Below are 11,253 nucleotides of genomic sequence, written 5' to 3' on the forward strand. Positions count from 1 at the left end.
CAAAAAAGTGTAATCACATGAAATAAAGGGGAAGCAGCTTGTGCACTTGCCTTCATGCTGGGTGGAATTAGCTCCTGCAATGCTCTGCCACCAATTATCGTTAATAATGCTGCGTGGCCCCGTGTGTGACCTGGCCTTCAGCTCTGCACCATCACAACTCCCCAGGGAGATGGGTGCAAGGGCCTGTGTGCGGGCAGATGCTTGGGACCGTGATCCAGGGGTGCTTAATGCAGCAATACTCCTGGGATTGGGCTTGCATGGGCTCGGCCTGTCCCACCATGAGCTCTGAAATGCAGCTGCAGGAGAATCCCAGCAGAGACCCAGCCAGATCAAAGAGCTTGAGCCGTTGTCTTTTTTGGGATGCAGCAGGGAAGAAAAGGACAAAAGGACGGGGTCATACTGGGGCTGGCTGTTGGCCATGGGCCCGGGAGCAGGACCAGCTGAGCCTGCGGGTGCAGGGCCAGGTGGGCTGGGGACCAAGCTCCCACATGGTCCAGCGGTCAGGATTCCTGGTTTTCACCCAGGCAGCCCGGGTTCGACTCCCGGTGTGGGAAAACAGTTGTGTTTCTTCTCATACCTGTTTTTGGGCTCCCTTGGACAAGGAAGATGCTGGCCTGCTGGAGCGGGTCCAGCACAGGCTGCCAAGGTAGTGGGGGCTGGAGCATGGTGCAGACAAAGGGTGTCCGATGGACAGAGCTCAGAGAGAAGGTGTTGAGGGGAAGATTTCATTGCTGCCTGCTGAGAGGTCACAGACGATGGGGCCAGACTCTTCCCAGAGGCACCAGCTGGAGCAAGGGAACTTCCTCTTAGTTATGAAGAATAATTTTATCACCATGTGGTGGTGAAACACTGGAACTGGGGCTCAGGGAAACTGTGGGGGTCTCTGTTCCTGGAGATATTTGGAACTCGACTGAACAAGGCCCTGAAGAACTTGCTGCAGCTGGACCTACTAGAGCATGTAGGCTGGACTAGAGACCGTCAGAGCACACTTCTGACCCATAAAGTTAATTCTTGGAAGGTGTTAGGATGGTTTTAATTTCCCTGGGGATAGGATAGTTGGTGGTTCCTCATCCTAGTTGAGCTGTCTGAGCTCTCTTCACCTCTCCGGTGACCCAGGGGATGGCTTTGTTGAGATGCTGGGTTACATTAGAAGTAAGTGAGACACAAAATCTGCCTTTCAAGGAGTGAGAATTACACAAAAACATTTATTTGAGATGGTAAGGAACAGACTACCAAGGACGTAAGGCTGGGACACTGCTTCCCTGATGGAACTGCTGCTTCAAGAGTGGACACCCTGCCCCTGCAGCCAGGCCTGTGGAATACTCATGCGTGGGTATAAATTTGTCTTCTGGGTAAGAAAAAGAAATAATCAGGGTGTGATCTGTACAACAGCTCAGCAACTGATGAGGATTATCAGTAATGCTTTTTTTGAGCACTGTAAGCTTAATGACCTGACATAATGTAGCAAGCACTTTAATTCCCAAAGAAATATTTTTTATTCCAGAAAGTAATAAATAGCAACTGTAACTTCTTTGAGGGAAATTTCACTGCAGATCTATGCCATATCTAATGAGAAACTTTCTTCTGAGCTCATACCATTAAGAATATAAGAGAAGGGGTGTTACCTACATTTTGCATCCTGTGTAAGTACCTCTGCATAAAGAGAGGGACTTTTACAGAGGTGAGCATTTAATATGTCTGCACATTGTTACAAGACTTGGATTTTTCAGGGTTCAGTGCTACCACTGAATAACTTTGCCTTTGTCACACAAGTATTCCAGTTGAGTTCCTCAGACTATAGCAGGGGACTCACCAGACCTAAAACCCCATGAGCATGTTCAAGCCTTAAAATGGACACAAACTGCAAACAATGTTATTTGAGTCATTTGAATAAAGACTAAATTCTTGATTACTTGGATCTTTCCAGGAATGACCAAGAACAAAAAAAGAAGTGAGATTCATCGTCTCAGCCTTCAGCTGTGAATTTTCTGCTCAGCTCTGCTGCTGATACCGAGAGAGCAGATGCTTCCTTACTCTGCAGAAACACAGCGTGTGAAACAGTATTTTAACAGCTTTATCTGATATTTTATATCTCACTGTCAAACATAGCAATGATTCCACTTCTATTTGGGTAAGTAATCTGAAAAGAAGGCAGCAATAATCTCTCAGGAGAGCCAGGCACGGGACTAATTACTCCAGCTAGAGATTTGTAAAGACACATTTTCAGTGCTGGGATTTTATCATTCCACAGGGTAATTAAAAGACAACCCTGTCAAAGGAAGTTTTTCAGTCTTAAATATTCTTTTTCCTCTATGAAGAATAACCCTTTCCAAGCTCACTATTGGGTTGGCTTTACTTCCCAATGATGAGTGGGGGCTACCCATGGTACTTGCCTACAAGCCAGCTCAATGCCATGCTCAGGTGGTTGCAGCGACTGGGCAGAGCAGTGGCTGTTTCTGTGTCACCTCTGAGTGTCAGGCGTTGGGAAGGAGGGATGCTTTTGCAGAGGGTTGGACCCAGGAAGAAATTATCTGGCCACTGCAGAGGTTTAAAGAGACACTCCTCTTGGGCATGCTGATCAGATTGTCAAATGCTGTGAGTCAGGGTCGTGCATCAGCGACCAACCAGAGGCAGAATTTGTTTCTTCAGTGAAGCACTTGTATGAGGGTCAACAGGTTTAACAAGGCTCAGTGCCAGGTCCTGCACTTGGGTCACAACAACCCCACGCAATGCTACAGGCTTGGGCAAGAGTGGCTGGAAAGTTGTCCGGTGGAAAAGAACCTGGGGGTGTTGGTTGACAGACGGCTGGATATGAGCCAGCAGTGTGCCCAGGTGGCCGAGAAGGCCAATGGCATCCTGGCTTGTGTCAGAAATGTGTGGCCAGCAGGGAAGTGACTGTCCCACTGTACTCAGCACTAGTGAGGCCACACCTCAAATACCTTGTTCAGTTTTGGGCCCCTCACTCAAAAAAGACATTGAGATGCTGGAGGGTGTCCAAAGAAGGGCAATGAAGTTCATGAAGGGTCTAGAGCACAAATCTTATGAGGAGCAGCTGAGGGAACTGGGGTTGTTTAGCCTGGAGAAAAGGAGGCTGAGGGGAGACCTTATCGATCTCTACAACTATTTGAAAGGAGGTTGTAGTGAGGTGGGTATTGGTCTCTTTTCCCAAGTAGTAAGTGATAGGATGAGAGGAAATGGCCTCAGGTTGTGCCAGGGGAAGTTTACATTGGATATTAGGAAAAATTTCTTCACAGAAGGGGTTGCCAAGCATTGGAACAGGCTGCCCTGGGAAGTGGTTGAGTCACCATCCTTGGAGACATTTAGAAGATGTGTAGATGTGGTGCTTAGGGACATGGCAGTGCTAGGTTAACAGCTGGACTTGATGATCTTAAAGGTCTTTTCCAACATAAATGATTCTATGATTTTATGATTCTATGAAATCAGAACAAGGAAAGCTGCTCTTTGCAATGGATTATGGCTCAGCCACCTCTTGAATGCAGGTCTATGGCCTGGGACCAGAAATAACATCCTTGGTTGCTGCAGAAAAGGTATCGGTGTGTGCTGTTATGGACAGATGCTGCCCTTGGGTCATTCCCTTTACCCCTGGGTGGGAAACAGCCCTCATATGGGGTGAACAAAGTGTTCCTGCTTTGATCCCCTTCTTGTTTATAGGGCACCATGTCTTTCTGTGCCAGGCTGGCTCAGTGCAACCAGCAATGACCACAACAGAAATATAAAGCAGAGTTCAAAGGATGACTCATTGGCAGAGGGGATTTAGACACAGGTTTGCAAATGTCATGGAAAGACAAGTTACATTCAGAGCAAACTATTTGGTTATCCGAGGCAGCTCAGATCTGGAGTCAAACAGTCAAACTGCTTAATATCCACAATCTCCTTCAAGGCTGATGCTGGGTTTTCCAAAAGCTATCACTGAGCCATTTACACTCTTGGATAACTTGATAATTTGGGTAACTTGGCTAATTTGAAAATCCAAGTGTGAGCATTGTTTCCAGGTCCCCAAGACTCCCCCATGGAAGTAGGGGTGCTCATGCACAGTATGGCAATGATACAGGATGGTCCATACAGGTGAAAGCAGGAGAAGCACATCTGCACTGCCTGGTCCATGGGATGCCAGGTCGGCCTGAGACCTCTTCTTCATGCCTGTGTCCCAAGGAGCCCCTTTCTGCATCTTCCTGCTTAAACCTCCCTGTTTTTAAGATGGGTTTTATGTCCAGTAAAGGATTTGGAAGTTAAGAAGTTAATTCTTAGAGAAACAAAAACTTCAGAGCTGACTTTGGTGTCCTTGAGTAGAAAAGGAAACCGCTGCCCATAGTCTGAGAACAAGACACTGCACCTGCACCTTGTCTCACTCTCCCTTCTCCTCTCTGTTAGTGCCTTTTGATGCATACAGGGAGTGGGGATATGACAGGCCAGTGAGACTGATGTGACAAGTGTAATGAGAAAGAAATAGTATAAAGTGCAATGTATCACAAAATTAGCATCACCCAACTGCCTGTTCCTTGGCATCCTGCCCATTTCCATCTTTATCTGGGCATTAATTGCCTAATTGTTATACTTTATTTATTTTTAACTTGCCGTGAGCATGTAGAAATGTAAATTTAACATTAGGAGATCACTTAACAAAGGATTCCTTTTCAGAGAGGTTGACTTCTCATATTTTTTCCCTGGGATGTCAAAATTTCAGGCTCCAGCTGTGCCAGTTCCAGCCAGACCCTGGCAGATGGCAGTTAAAACCGTGCGGCAAGACTGGTGATTGCAGAGCGGCTCCAGTGCAGGGGGACGTGCATCGCTGAGCTCTCCGTTTCCCTTCCACCAGCAGCACGCTTTGCTCAGGGTCCTCTCTCCCCCCTGCATGGATCATTTCTCAGCTTGAGGCTTCTTGCAGATACGGCAGCGGGAAAACCAGAGCATCAGAGAGCTGCTCAGGCTGCTGAGGGGCGCTTTGTGGCATGAGTTTTTTAATTGGTAAAAACTGTAAAAAAGGATTCTCGAGGAACATGGCAATCTCTTGAGCCCAGTTCAACTCTTGTGAAATATCAGTCTCTGACCGTGGACATCAGACCTGGGAAGGGCACGTCAGCGCTGTTTGTGTCCCAGCACTCTCCAGATTTCCAGTCCTATTCTAGGACCGATGAAAGTGGAGGGACGCCACATTCCCATGGGCAAGTCAGAGCCTATGGAGGAAGAGTAAAATAGCAAACTGAGTTTCTCATTTAATCTGTCCCAGTCAGGCCATGGAGCCTTAGTGCAAACAGCATTACTCTATGCAGCTATTTACTTTTTTTTTTCAAAATCAGTATTTATAAACTTTCTTGTATTTCCATGAAGACAATTCCTTATCACCCTCTTTATCTGCTAGGAAGTGTTCTGATCAACAGGAACTCCATGCTAGAAATGGCCTAATTAAGCAAAATTAGCATTTTATCATATAATACTAACATTTAATCCCATATTCATACATCCTGCTTTAAATATACTCCCTGCACATCCTTTCCTGTAAGTCTCTCATGCTATGCCAGCTCCACTCTGTTTTTATCTATAAGGAATTGAGCTCATACCTGTGACAGGTGCAGAGTGTGTTAAATCTTTTGATCATCACACAAACCACTCATCCTGATGTCCTTTAATCTAAGCAATGCAAAGAAAATCCTATGCACTAGCTTTATGCTTCTTCCATCTTCCCGAGTTTAAACAGGAGGCTCCGCAGCTACAGATCAATGGACCTAAATTGTTTGTCTTTAACTTAGGTGGGTTTAAAGGAAAGCTGCTCAGCCCAGCTGTCTGGAAGTTCACAAGACGGGAAGGGCTGTGTGCTGTCTAGTGATGGGGGAATTTGAGTTACCTTTGAAACTTGGTTTGGTTTTTACAGCAGTCAAGTAATTAAACAGGAGAAAAAAATCACAGTGAATCACTTTCTGCTACATTTTCCACAACTTTCTTGTTGTTATGCTGACGCTAATAATTAAATTCTTTAATTTATCAATTATTAAGGATTTCTGTAATTGACAAATATGGTTAAGAATTCTTTTTTTTTTTCCCCCCTCTGGGAATTACTCCTGAATAATTTGCGTGGAATAGCCGATATCCCAATACTGCTATTGGTTCACATGGGTGGCGTGAGCCATCTGTGCATTCCTGCCTCTAGACTGGCTGGTTTGAGTGCCCAGCCAACAAAGCGTGAAGATTGGGACGGAGGATCCCACTTAGTGTGATAAAACACATCTCTGCTTTTGGTGAAGTGTCTGTTCTCACATTTTCTCTCCATTAAGTGACTGAGTGTTGTGGGAAAAGAAGAAGAAAGGGTCAGTGGAGGATTTGGGGCTGGTCATGTGCTTTGGATGCAATCCCTGTGAACCAGACATGTTTCACAGGGAAGGGAGGCACTGGTTAAATCCCAACCATAATTTTTTGCTCTTTGATGATTTCCTACAGCCTCAAGCCCATGGGCACCAAAACATTGTCAGAAAAGCTTGAAGGGATCCCAAAAGAGAGGTGTGCCATCAGGTAACTCCATACAATCACCTTATTTCACCTGCCCAAGTAGGAGCGTGTGAAGAGCAGGTGACCAGGAGATCCCCTAGACTGCTGAAAATGTGACCCACAGTTTTACCTTATAGTTAACTTAAAAGTTCATTTCAAATATAAATGTTCTTCCATGAGTGGGGAATAAAGTTTCTCACTATGAGACCAAAAATTCCTTATCTAGAAAAAATAGGTGCCGTTCCCTTTAATACTGCCATCAAGACGTTACAAGCAAAAAAACCCCACCCCAAACACAAAAAGCCTTCCGTGCTATGCAAAATATCACAGAAACCTTTTTTCCGTTACAGTGGTCACAGGCCATTTTGCTCTTCACTGGTGACAGGGGACCATTAGAATACAATCCCTGATGCCTGCGTATCATAATGAAAATCATATTTCTTCCTGAACTGGTACATCAATTGTCTTTTTAGTAACCTGGGAAGTGCAGCTGTATGCAAACCAGGGAACGGTCCTTCACTCTTAATCTGTTCTCCTGCAAGATAAGTGATAACTTCTTAATGTAACTTTCCAGTCTGGTAAATAAGAAGTAGCTACAACATGATCCTGTGGTTTAAATAGAATCGTCTTCCTGAGACTGAGTAGCTGCTTTCCATCCTCCCCTGGGCAGGAAAACTGATTTTGATAAAATCAGAGCATTCCTCTCTGTCTCTCTCTCTCTCCCTCCCTGGCACCTGCCTGAAAATCTGTAGGCAAACCCATTTGCATTTCTAAAATCATGTGCTGCGGGAACTATTCCTAAAAAAAAAATATTGGTGGCAAGACTCTGTCCCAGCTCCTTGCTGCAGCACTACGTGTCAGGGGGATGGATGAAGTGAGGAGTTTGAGGCTGGCAAGGGAGGGAAGGCACGGGGGCTGATTGAAACGGGGAGGGGGGATGATGGAGACACAAGCTGTCCTGGCAGCTCGCTGCAGGTCCCCTCTGCTGTCCCTGGCACCAGGCACTGGTGCCACCAGCCCATCCACATCAGACAGCACCGATTTCTTTACCTGTGACCTGCTTACCTGCTAAACTCGATGTGATGCCCTGTAGCCACCGAGCCACTGGCTGTAACCATTCCCGGGGCACCTGGCACCCCCCCGAATGGGAGGTGAGCACAGGGTAAGGGCTGGCCGGTGCCCGCAGGGGCAGATGGGGGCACGGGGCAGGCAGCAGGCAGATCCTGACCACCACCAGTCCGGGGGTGTTTGCAGGTGTCCAGCTCTTTACATGGACTGCAGGCTCAAGTGCCATGTTTTACTTGTCTGGTACAAATGATTCAGTCAATAAGAGTGAACTTCAAAGGGAATTTCTGGCAACGGCGGATATTCGGATGCGTTGCATGAAAGTGGCCCCCGGTCCAATCTCTGCAGCGTGTCCTGTAGGACAGGGACACCTGCCCAGCTGAGGGACAAAACCTGCTCATACACGAGCCTCACCTCAACCCCAGAGGCAAAACTGAGAAACCAGGGGAAGAAATTTGAATCCAAAAACTGGAAATATTTTATTGCGAACAGCATTGTAGCTGGCTTTGGACAGGTTTTCCTCATAGAGGTTTTATTTTTTGTGTTTCTACTTTTATACTGCCCCAAGCCTGCATTTTTTTAAATAGAAATTATAAGATTTCTTTTCACAAAAAGTTGCTTGGCTCCAGGCAGCAAGCCCTCGAGTCATGCCAACGAGGAGAAGGAGCCAGCAGAGGAGCGGTGCCAGCACCATGCGCCCGCCTGGCTGCACTCGCCACCACCGGCAGCTTCCTGAGGGCCCTGATTTCTTTAAATCCCTTTTGCAGGCACCCCGGTCTGCACCCAGCTGGGAGGAGAGAGGGCAGATCCTGGCTCTGGCTCTGCTGGGGTGGGAACGCGGTGCCCCGCGATGCTGGTGCAGGTCGTGGCTTTTTCTCTCTTCCCTTTTCCCCTCTTTCACGTGCGCAGGAAACCTCGAGGAACAAATAATTCAATCTGCTGCTGGATTGCCAAAGACTTTAATGAAAGCGCTATTTATTTAGTGTCGTCTGATACCACATCTACAGTGACAAGGCGGGGGACAGAGTAATAACAGGTCTGGAAGCAAAGCGCAGAGCAGAGCGTGCCGCCAGCATAGAAGTGTTCCAAAAATATATGATTTCAGTTTCTGGTTTAATTAGAATTTATTTTAAGTGGGTTTGCATCAACTAATGAAACAACTGTCATTGATGAACTGCTGCTGGGCAGGCTCGAGTAGATTTTAATCTCTAACCAGCAGCTCAGGCAGCTAGTGTGAGGGGAGCCTGAGGAAAGTCTATTAGAGATAGACATCAATTTAAAATTGCTCATCTTAAGGGAGTATCGATGCAAAGGGGAAACCATTACAGAATAGAATTATGTCATTAGATAACTGATCCAAATTCAGGGCTCACCTTAAACACTGAATGATATTGTTGACAGCTTGTTGCATTAACTACTGAAAGGGGGATATTTCTCACCAAATCATTGTGCCTCAAAAGTCCATGCTGTGTGTGGGGAAGAGTTTTGGAGATGGCTGGCAAAGGGCCATCCACAGACCAGATGTGCACCCCGAGGTCCGCCACAGCTGGTTTCACTTTTAAATGTCCTGCAGACAGTCCAGGGAAGTTGTACTCAAGAAAGGATTGAAAATGCCATCCTGCCAGTGGAGAAACTGACGCACAGCAAAGTTATGCCGGTTCCTTGAGGTTAGCCCTTCTATGGGAGATCACAGGAATGAACCTGACTGTCCTGAGGATTGCTCCTGCAGTCCAACACCTGTGTTGTCCTTCACCCTTCAAGAGCCTTAGGTCCTCCACCCTGGTTATAAATAACCTAAATAACCAATTCTAAAGACATAGCTGGATACTCCTGTGCTTTAGAAAAGACCCCAATGGTTCTTTGTCACACCAGGAACTAGCAGTGCCCTGAGTGGGTGCTGGCAACAGCTGATGCAAAGCCATTCCGCAGGCCAGCAGCCCAAGCGCCTGCTGAGGCAACAGGCATTTCAGCAACGGTGTGAAATCACAGGGGACAAGTGTCTAAATGGCTGTTGATCACTAAGCTGCTGTTTCCCATCGTCTTTCACTGAGGCTTGGGCTGAAACTGTCCTTCAGACCTCTGCAGTCAGGTCTCAAAGGTGGTGAGGGCACCCCTGGGCTGGTCCTTGCTCCCATGAGAAGATATTGGTGCCAGACATGGCTCCTGGAGGCATCCTTCCAGTGGCAGGTACCAGAAACAGGCCTGGCCTGCAGGATGGGTGCATGGGAGAGCAGCGCCAGGCTTCCCTGGGGACTTGCATGGAGTGAGCATGCGGAAGGAGAAGCCCATAAGAGGTCACAGTCATTTCCAAAGCACTTCCCAAAGAGGAAAGTGTGAGACAAACCTAGTTACTGGGGTATGCATGGAGAGAAAAAATAAGGAAGTTATTATAAGGGGAAAAAATTATCTATTTATGGTTATTATAAGGAAATTGTAATTATTATAAGGACAAGTCGTCAAACAAGGACAGCCCTTCACCACACAGCCTTTCTTCTATCCAGGGTGCCAGAGTGTTCAGCCCAGCCTCAAAACCACCTGGCAGACACTGCAGTGCTGCCTGCCTCCTTCCACAGCACGCAGCCAAGGTGCTGCTCCTCTCTTCCCTCTGTGCAGCCCTCCAAGCCCCCCATTCACCCCAAGCACCCTCAACACTGGTGAACAAGCATATAACACAAGCATGAGAGGGCAGGAGCACTTCCAACCTGCTTTTGCAACGCTGTGCATGGTGCTCGCAGGCACCAGGCGATGGAGATGTGGGCTTTGACCTGGGACTGTTACACAGCAGCTTCTGCGGCAGATCCAGACAGAATCAGGGCAGGAAGGGAAATCATCCAAAGGATGTTTGACACAGTAGAATTTGTTTTTACCTCTTTCCTTTAAAAAGCAAAGCAAAGCAAAACAAGCTAGGAAATTACATGCATGCTTTTGGAATGAGACAGTAGCTCAGGGTCATCTGTGTTTATTTCCAACATTTTATCTTATTTCCATGTGCACTTTTTCAAAACAAGGCTTTTGGGTTTTTCCTTTTCCCTTACATTTAGTCTGCATGCCCAGCAGCATGAGCTCTGAAAGGTAAGCTTAGCACTGAGCTGTCATAAACAACCCCAAATCACACAAGCAAACACATTCCTCCTTCCCTGCAACTGTCACTCTCCTCTCCTGTCCACTTGCACAATGACTTTTGCTTTCACTGTTTACAGTCCTGGAGGAGAACAAGGATCCAAACACAGCCTGCATTATTTGGAAGCCCACTGATGACCCCTGAATTTAGATGACACCGTCTCTTCCTGTGATCAGAACAAGCATTGACATGGGCATTGCTGAAATGGGATGGATCACTGCTGCCAGGGACAGCAGCAGCCTGGCTGGGGTCCCAACACCGTGCTGGGGACCAGAGCTGGCATCCTCCTCCCTGCATCCCAGTGCTGTGCTGGGGACCAGAGCTGGCATCCTCCTCCCTGCATCCCAGTGCTGTGCTGGGGACCAGGGCTGTCATCCTCCTCTCTGCATCCCAGTGCTGTGCTGGGGACCAGGGCTGGCATCCTCCTCCCTGCATCCCAGTGCTGTGCTGGGGACCAGAGCTGGCATCCTCCTCCCTGCATCCCAGTGCTGTGCTGGGGACCAGAGCTGGCATCCTCCTCCCTGCATCCCAGTGCTGTGCTGGGGACCAGGGCTGGCATCCTCCTC

General features: G+C 47.4%; 1 non-coding gene across 1 annotated transcript; it reads left to right on the forward strand.

Moving 5' to 3' along the window:
* The first annotated feature begins 482 nt into the window (after positions 1–482).
* Positions 483–554, forward strand: TRNAE-UUC (transfer RNA glutamic acid (anticodon UUC)). The gene has a single exon. It is a non-coding gene; the product is annotated as a tRNA-Glu (tRNA).
* The last annotated feature ends 10,699 nt before the right edge of the window (positions 555–11,253 follow it).

Source organism: Strix aluco, chromosome 17 (genome assembly GCF_031877795.1).
Source record: "Strix aluco isolate bStrAlu1 chromosome 17, bStrAlu1.hap1, whole genome shotgun sequence".
Classification (NCBI taxonomy): domain Eukaryota; kingdom Metazoa; phylum Chordata; class Aves; order Strigiformes; family Strigidae; genus Strix; species Strix aluco.